The following is a 9,742-nucleotide window of genomic DNA, read 5'->3' as shown; positions in this document are numbered from 1 at the left end:
CGGGCCGCCTGCGCTCCACGCCCGCACGGGTGCGTCTCCGTTACCACCGCCTCCTCCGGGAACTCAGGCGAAGCGGAGGGAGGATTTTCATAACATTTCCCGGAGGAGACAACAAAGGAGCCAGAGACATCTGCGCCTTGTTTAGTCCTCCATTAGCCTTTCGTTGTAAATTACTTGGCAACAGCTGGGCGAGAGAGAAGGAAGATCTTGAAAAAAGCACCTTGTAAAAAGAAGGTGTGAGCATAAGGATTCAGTGCTTTCAAGTTTTATCATCCACAAAGTTATAGTAGTTTCTATTACTTAGAATTGTTCGTTATAGTACTAATCAGGGGACATCAATATATTGAGTATATGCATAAAATGAGTAAAGGCAATTCTAAAAATACTGATCAACTTGGGGGAACTTAAATGGGAAAAACCTGTAACCAGTGTGAGTGTTGGTCTGTGCCACACTGATCCCCCTCCAGGACTGAAAGGTTTGTTCCCCCTGTAGCTGCAGAACCGGCTCAGTTTGATGAGGTGCTGAATTGGTTTTCAGAGACCACAGACCAAAACCCCAAGTCATGCAGCCAAAGCATGTGCAGAGGAGAGAGCTTTGACCTCCAGCTGCACTTGAAACAAAGTCTCGCCCAAGGTCACAACCCTTTCCCAGGGCAGCTTGACCCACTGACTAGTTGACTTGGGAAAATAATGGCCTGGGCCTATTGAACCACCTTGAAACAACTCTTAAGGACTCCCAGCTAAAACTGGGCCTTCCAGTGGAGCTGGCTGCGACCTGGGACTGAATGCACCGTGCCCACAGCTCTCCTAGCCAATACTCATTCCTTCTCCCCAAGGTTGGTTCCAGGAACACTCCCTGATAAGCTTTCGACACGTTAATCCCATCTCAGATTTTGTGACGTAAGGCCTCTGTATCGGGCTGGGAAATCAATTTGCTTGCTCTGTGGTCCACTGGGTTCCGGATGGTAGTTGGGAGATTAAACATGGTCTAGTGAGAGCAGTAAGGGGATAAGATTGGCTTTGGGGATGAGGTGGGAACTGAATCTTGAGTCAGAGGATGGGCTGACGCCTAGAAACTTCAGCTTCCGTTAGAATTATTAACTTTCCTTGGTGGCCTGTGAGTGTGGCTCTGAGAAGAAGCCTCTCCTGCCTCTGGCCTATAGAGTTTCTGGTTGTTGCTATAATTTTGCTTGTATATTTGGTCTTACACTGCTAATTTACTGTTCTTTTATAAGTTGCTTATCACTCAAGACCTCTTAGGCTAGAATCCAGATAGGATATATTTTTAGTTCTGGCAGAGTCTCTACTTGGATGTCCTAATAGTTTAATATTAATAAATTGTTATTGGATGAAGCCCTCTTCATGCTTTAGTCATTTATTATTCAGCCTCTTCCTCTCTCTACATATTTATATATATTTATATTTATATATATTTACATTTTTAAATATTTTAAGGCTGGATAAATAATGAGTCCTTTATCTGTACTTCTTTGTTTACTGGCTCATCTGAACATAACAATTCCCATTATAATATAAAACTGATTCCAGTTAAAGTTGAAAACATTAAGGGCAAAATGATCTACATGCAATCAGGAAATACTCTCCGGATTTTGAAAACAATATTTGCACAATGCATTTATTCTATTTATTGTGTCTTTAAATTCTTTGGAAACTGGCAATTCATTTAAAGCCTAATTAGATTAATCTTTCTTAATTAGAATAATTGATTAATAACAAAAACTCATGCCTTATATGCTCCATGTAACAGGATGGCAAGTGCATTGTAGAGGTGGTTTTTAGGCCCCGTGGGCTCAGTGCGGAGACTGGGTCTGGTGGGAGACAGCCAGTCATGCCAGCCTCCGGAGTCTTCTTCAGCATTTCCTTAGCAGGCCCTGTTTGTGTTGCTGTTGGGACTACTTTTAGTTTGTCAATATGGGGGTGAGTTAGTTCCCCACTCATTCAAAGGGAGGGGACAGCAGACCATAATGCAATAAAGGCGAGTGGCTAGGAGAGGGAATGTAAGAGGGGACTGTGAATCTTCAAGTGAAAGAGCAGACTACGTGGGGGTGAGCAGACCTCCCCGTGAAGAATGGAGACCTGGCAGGTGGGGCTTCGGTTAGAGACTCACCTCACTGGGGCGGTCACTGAGTCCTCACTGTACACACCCACCCCTGCTGTAGTCCCTGCCCTAGAGAGTCAGCGCTGGGGACACGGAGGGACACAAATGTGACATCATTAACGAAGGCAAGTGCTGCCTGAGGGGTGGATAGAGGGGCCGGCACAATTCTGGAAACTGGGGCCTAAGTCCAGAAGTGAGGCCATTTCTCACTCTGGGTTTTCAGGATATTTCTGAGGGAAAAAAATACCCTGCCATTGCTCTGTCCAGTTATGTTTTCCAAATATTCTGCTTAAGAAAATCTTTGTGTTTAAGTAGGAGATTGCCTGAAGGAAATATACCTTTATTTTTCTATTGACAGCAGGTTTATCAAAATCATCTACTGTGAGCACAACTTGATCCACCCACAGAGATCACAGTCAGAACTGTGTTCAAATGAAAATGTGGCTGCAGTTTTTGCATTTTTTTTTTGGTATAATGTTGTGAAAATCACCCCACATGTCTCTCCGGTATATGTATACCTGGAGCAAGTCCCTGAAGATCTGAGAAGTTTCCAGAGTCTTGGAGGAATGAAGAGGAGAACAGGACAGGGAGGGGCTGAGGCATGTCAACCGGAGGTCACTGATCTCAGGATGCCAGCAGCTCAGACCAGCCGAGGCGGAGGTGCAACTGTAGAATTTGTATAAGTTTATTTTCTGTTATCTGTTCTTCCTAATTAAAAAATACCTGAAGAGGAGAGGAGGTAATGGATGCACACAGAGTAGCTTTTTGTTTTGTTTTGAGACTGTGCTTTATAAATAATTATTTTCCACATGTAAGAGTCAGTACCCTGGCTCCTCCACTTGCTATTATCATAAAAATTCATTATCCAAGACCAATTAGCTTGTACCTGTAAACAGTCATGTTTTAGGTTCCTGTGTTCTGTGTATACCAAGGAAGCAACAACATAAGAACTCTACTTATTTATAACTGGAATTAGTTTTGTAAATGTATATATCTCTTATTTGATTTTAATTTGTTTGGCGAGCAGAGACTATCCTTCAGCTAAGGGAGACTGTGTCATAGTTTTAGGACTTAAATGTCAGGGATTTAAGTCATAGTTCCCTTTTCTTGAACAATTCCTTTCTAAAATGCAACAAATCACCTAATTCGCGGATTATCCTAAATCCATGATTATTTGTTTATTGGAGGTGGTAGAGGGCATAGAGGGGATAAAAGGTGATGAAAAAAATAAAATAAAATTTGATTATATAATTTTTAAAAATGCTTTCCCGAACTGGACTATTCAAATAGAAGTAAACTACCAGAAGATGTGGGAATGGGCCAGGCTGGGAGTGGGGGCAAGGGGTGGAAATCATTATATCAGCAGCCTAGGACAAGAGGCATTACTTCAAACGGGACTAAATTCAATCCTGCTCTTCCTGGCCCAAAAAAGCAAAGGCAGCGAGATATGAAGTAAACCTATTAGTGAAAAAGTAGTCTTTTCTGGCACTGAACTCTATAAGACACTTACATTATATATCCTTAGATAATAGACAGCTCGATTTGCTGCATAAACAGGAGAAGCCCAAATAAGAATGGTTTCAATAAGCTATTTCTCACATAAAAGAAGGTCAGACATAAGGAATCCCACCTCGTTTGGAAAGTCTTTGTGGTGTCCCCAAGGACCCAGTCTCCTATGTTCTGCTCCATCACCCTCAAGATTTGTGGTTGCGATCCCCAAATTATCTCCTGGTCCCAGGTGGCTGCTGAGGCACTAGCCATCACCCCTGGGTTTCAGGCCCTCATCACGCAAGAGTGCGCCCCAAGTTATTTGCCCCTTCACATTGAAGAAAGCTTTCCAGAAGTCTCAGACAAAACTTCTGCACCTATTTTATTGGCTAGGATTTAGTCACGTCACATTGTGTAAAGATGTGGGGTTTGCTGGGAAATGTAGTCTTTTTCTGGGTAGTAATTTCCACCACCAAAAATATATTTGCTAGGCAACTGGTAGTCTCTGCCTCTGACAGGGAACAACAAAACAGACAATGTCTTCAATAACTATTGCACAGAAAATTCAAATCTGTGTTTTATAGAAACATGTTATTGTAGACAAGGGAACGAAGTCCCATGACCACACGATATTGGTGCATCTACACCACCTTAGCCCAGGTCTCCGAGCTTCCCCCGAGAGAAGTGACTGCCAAAACTCCAGAGAAATAATTGCATATTTAACGGGTTGGCTCTAGGTCAACACGTTAAGTGATCACTTCTCCAGCAATCAATTTCTTTTCTAAAAATGAAGGTCTTATAGGGAAAACAGAAATCTAGTTCTTATTGAGGATATTTAACTGATGCACAGTTTTATATTCCTTTGGCCTTCTAGCAGCCAATAGATACACAAAACTTCTGCCTGTGGTTTCTGTAATAACTTAATTGTGGGAAAGTGTTTTGTTCAAAGCAAATGTTTGCGCAATCTGGATGTCTGGAGATCTCCCTAGTCCTTCAAGTCTAAAAGGATTAATTTGAGCCCCACTCCCTGGTTTGTGGAGACCCAGAACCCTTTCCAAGGTTGCCATGAGCTCCAGAGGGACTTGTGTTCTCCTGGTCACCTCTGGCTTTGGACACCTGTTTCCGCCAGTTGACTCTGATTTTATGAGTTGACTTGCTGCCTTGTTTGTGTCAATTCCATACTGTGTCAACCCTGATGTAGGACTTGGATGTTTTCCTTATTTTCCACACACACTAAAAAGGGCAAACAAAAAAATAAAAGTTAAAAATTAAAAAAAAATTAACCAACAAAAATAAACATGCTCCTACACAAGATAATTTTGTGTGAGTAGAAGACTTTCCTGTGGTATATCAGAGTAGAGATGTCCGTTACATACACGCGAACATATTCAAATTAAACGTTAGGCATCTTTGGATTGAAAGTTCTTTAGCCATCAACCCACTGGGGACATGTCCTTGGCATCTGCCTTCTCATTCTGCCCCCTCTGATCCCCTCTCAGCCCCCTACAACCTTCCTGACTCCCCTGCTTTCAAGTATAAAGTAATAAGGCTGCCTTTGGCCCTGTTCCCAAAGCTAGCTGTGCAGGCTTGGGCCGCCCGGGCCGCACAGTGGGCATTGTGAGCTCACGGAACAGGGCTCGCGTGGGGCAGGCCTTCCTCGGGCCCGGGGCCGTGCCTGCGGCTGGGGCTGCAGCGCTGGAGGCGAGAGCCTGCGGGGCCGCACGGAGCGCATGTAGCGGGCAAACCACAGGGCCCGGGAGTAAGTACCCCGCGGTCTGGTGGGCATGTCACGGGCGGCCGCTCTCAGGCCACCAGCCCCGGTGGCACTGCTTTCCCACTGAGGCAGAGGGGCCCTGGTGCTGCATAGTTCTAACTTGAACCCAGAGGCCCCCAGAACCTGAGTCTGGGGAATGAGTCGGGTGGGGGCCCGCAGGGGCTCAGGAGAGGCTGGCTGCTCTCTCCCTGCTCTCATCATGTCGCGGTCGTTTGCAGCAGCTAATTATTTCATTTGAGAGTCAAGCAGGTGAGGGCTGAATGGTGGTCAATTAATTCATCGATAAGAAAATGTAATGCTTATTATTTAAAACCTTAAATACCCGATGAAGCTGATTAATGGTAATTTTTCTGAGCTTCACAACCCAAATAAACAATAAAATTGTGTAAACAGCCAGCATCTTGGAAGTCTCCACCCCTCTGCACCCTCACTTCTGCCCGCTCTGACTCTTGTCATTAATTCCCTCCCCTAACCTGCCCTGCTTCCCCCATCTGCTTTTTTATTCTTCTGCTTCCCTAGATCTCTTGCTTTAATTGGTTACGTTTTGAGAACTACAGGAGCTGACTTTTCCTTCGAGTGTATAACACATTTACTAAATAACCATTTTCACATTTAGAAGATGGTAGATTGAATATTTTCCTCTGTAAACAAAGCAAACCTTGTTTTTTAAACTCAATTGATTTTCCTTTGAAGGGTACCAGTCCTTAAGGAAATGGCTTATTCTTACCGGCCCCACTATTTCTCCTTCAGGCTATATATACTGCTAACTCCCTACAGTTTCCCAACTCTAGTTCCTCAAGTTATTTAACAATTATTATAGATTTATTATCTGTCAGACACTGAGAAAGATGCTGTGGATTAAATAATATTTGGTTCCTTTTTCTCAAACATCATGTAGTATATTTGGAGAGACAAGACATAAAACTACAAAATACATAATTTAACTAGGAGTTTAAGACATTCTATATAAACTTCCTACTGTGTGTCCTCTTAAGAGGGTTAAAAGTCAAATACAACAGACCCAATTAAGTGGTACAATTATATTGTCTTTAATTTCCTAGCAGCAGACTAATTCCTAATAAAAGACACCTCCCAAATCTTATAAGGGAATCAATGAGTGTACTTATTTTCTTTTAGAATGAGATCTGAAAAGGTGATGCAGTCATGAATCCTATGAAGCAGCGGCATTTTCTGTCTTCCTAAGATTATCCCAATAGATTTACTCCACATTCTAGACTCGTCAGCTCTGGCACTCACTCAAAATACAGTATCACTTAAAAGAAAGGCACTTCTTTTCCTGAAATATATGACTAATATTTCATTTAAAATGTCATTTTAGATGTAAGAGTTAGGACCCTGGACTCAGTCAGGCAAAGATAGCAGTATTCTCTATAAAAGGAATTTCTCGTAGAAAAAATGTAGCTACTTTTTTTTAAAGTAGGAAGGAAAAAAATACATTCTTAGGTTACTTACCAGCTGTCTGGGGTGGCCCAAGAAGTGTGGCCCAAGAAGTCCTTAACCAGGGAGAAGAGAGAGCACCCTTTCTTGCTGACACCTGGGGACAGGTGAGAGAGGCTGCCACCTTCAGTCCTAAGACAGTGTGTTTTTCTGTCATCTCTGCCCCTGAGAGGCCTCACCCGAGACCCCAGGTCAGTGTGGAGGGAGCCAGAGAAGAAGAGACAGGCTTGGGGTCCCAGGGTCCTTACGCCCCAGCTCTGTCGCTTCTCCTTCTCAGCCTAGCCCGGCCTCGCCATGGTGGACGACTTCGCGGGCACCTGGAGGCTGGTGGAAAGCAAGAATTTCGACAACTACATGCAGTCGATCGGTGTGGATTTTGCTACCAGGAAGGTGGGCAATATAATCAAGCCCACCACGGTCATCGAAACAGACGGGGACACTGTCACCATAAAAACGCAAAGCACCTTCAAGAACACGGAGATCAGCTTCGAGCTGGGGGTGGAGTTTGACGAGACGACGGCAGATGACAGGAAGGTCAAGTCCGTTGTGACGCTGGAGAAAGGCAAACTTGTCCACGTGCAGAAGTGGGACGGGCAGGAGACCACCCTGGAGCGGGAGGTCAGCGCCGGGAAGCTGTTCCTGACGCTCACCCACGGCAGCGTGGTGGCCACGCGCACCTACGAGAGGGTGGCATGACCTGCCCGGGCACCGGGCGGCCTCATGTCCCCTCCGGCGTTTTGCATAAACCCACCTTGGTGGGGGGAATTCTTCTGAGGTCAGGGGCACCATCCTGCATTCCGTTTCCACTTGGTTTGGTTGTTTGTTTGTTTGGTTGGTTGGTTGGTTGGTTAACTGCATCCAAAGAGTTCTCTGAGGTCAATAAAGCAGAGCCAAGGCCAAAAGTAAATAAATAAAAATAAAAATAAAAAAGAATGGACAATGTTTCATATGTTTCTCAGCTATCCACTTGGACTTTAATTTTATAAAACAATGATTTCTACACGGTGAGTAAAGGGCAGGAGTTCAGGGTAGGAGAAATCAGTGTTCACGTACCTAACCCACAGGTTCTCAAAAATATTGTTCCCCTGACTTAGGTCACAAAGGCAGCTTCCCAGAGACTTTGAACTACCTTGAACATGAGGCGAGAGGAAGGGGTGGGGTGAGGCAAATGGAAAGCTGGAGGCGGTAGGCATTTAAGATGCTGAGAAAGACGGTGAAAAAAAAAAGAAGAAATGGGGGGGCAGGAAGAGATTAAGCAAAGGCCTTACGTTCATCTGTGCATAACCCAGGGACACAGGCGATAGTGTGGGGAAGGCCAGGGGAGGGGGGCGGGAGGGGGTGGAGGGGTCAGCGGGGGGAGGGAAGGGGGGCATCTGTAAAACTTTCAACAATAAAGATAATTTTTTTTAAAAAAGAAGAAAATAGAAAGGAATAGAATGCTGGCTTGAGCCGGGAGAGGAAATAACAGAATTTCAGGCCCTCTGCTTAGAGATCACCACAGGGGCTCGAAGCGGAGCGGGAGTGTGCTACTCAGTGGGCCCGAGAGGTTCCGAATCTCAAGCCTATTTGCATAAGCATGTGAGCATCTGCGTGTTTAAACGGGTAATATATGCACATTTTAAGTGTGTAAAAGGCTCCCAAAGACAGACAGCGACAATGTTCCTACGATCACCTTCTCTAAGCCCCCGTGGCCCCATCCCGGAGGCAGCCAGCCTTGCCAGTTCCCCGGTGCCCTTCCAGGGACACTGTGCCGGTGACCCTGTTCACCTGCTTCCTTCGTCCACGCGGAGGAAGGGGTTTGGGTCCGAGGGGCCGTTCTGCGGAGCAGGGAAGCCACCTGAAAGCTTCCCCTGTAAAAGGAGGCAAGCTCAGGACCGTCAGAAGCGGCCAGAATGCCAATTCGCTCTCCTGAGAGAGAAAAAAGATGGAGAAGCGGTTTGCTGAAAATGGAGCGACGCCCACCGCCACCCGGCGATGGGCGCTGTTAGAGGTCCGATTCGTGTGCGTTGGGGGCTCCTTGGGGCCCTGAGCCCGCCTCATGTCATCGGGCATGAATTAACACAGAGGCGACAGAGAGTTACAGGATAGAAGCTCAGCGGAAAGGTGACCCGGGCAAAGGAGGAGTACCCTGGTGGAGAGGTCAGATCCGAGTTTAGGTCAGTTTCTCAAGAATTACTATGTTAGATTCATTTTCAGAATTTTAGAAACTTAATTTCAAAGGCATGTCCAGAAATAAGAAATGACTGGTCTTTGGCCTATTGAGTTATTACCTATGACTATGGGATAGCCTCTTCCCACCTTAAATTCTAACTCTTTGAAGCCAGAAACTGCTTTATTTTACCTTGCGTTTCTTACCTTGCTCAGTCTTACCGAGTAGGTACTCTATAAATATGTGGTGAATAAATGAGTAAATGAGTACATGTGTAAATAAATCAACCAACCCATTAAACAATCTATGGCTTAATTTCTGCGCTCTCAACAATGAGTATTTCCATTTGAGCGTTGATGGAAATAGAGAAATGGCATAACAGCCCATTGTTAATAATGCTTTATAACAACGTTGCGTGAAATACAAGGTGCGCGATTCTTATGTCAGTTGTGCTACGTTAAGATGTTAACGAAGAAAAACTTAATGAGCCTTGAAATGCTTTTCTTAGCTACTCAGCCTTCACTTCCAAAAGGGCAACTGAACAGCTGTGTGTCTGGAACAAGAGACAAATTAAAAATAAGAGATTAATTGAGGATTAAATTGGTATTTTTTTAAACCACAAATTTCAGTACTAGAAGTGGTGATATCAATCATGTCAAATGTGCTACACTGGGGGGTTTTGATTTAATTGATTACTTAAATGCTAACTCAGTCTGAACAATTAGAATATCAAACAAAGAACACAGGCTTTTAC

General features: G+C 44.5%; 1 pseudogene; it reads left to right on the top strand.

Moving 5' to 3' along the window:
* The first annotated feature begins 7,133 nt into the window (after positions 1-7,133).
* LOC107545870 (fatty acid-binding protein, heart pseudogene) lies at positions 7,134-7,535 on the top strand (annotated as a pseudogene).
* Positions 7,536-9,742: the final 2,207 nt, after the last annotated feature.

This window comes from Miniopterus natalensis, chromosome 3, assembly GCF_054644295.1.
Source record: "Miniopterus natalensis isolate mMinNat1 chromosome 3, mMinNat1.hap1, whole genome shotgun sequence".
Classification (NCBI taxonomy): domain Eukaryota; kingdom Metazoa; phylum Chordata; class Mammalia; order Chiroptera; family Miniopteridae; genus Miniopterus; species Miniopterus natalensis.
Note: the sequence above shows the minus strand (reverse complement) of the source record. Positions and strands in the feature narration are given on the sequence as shown.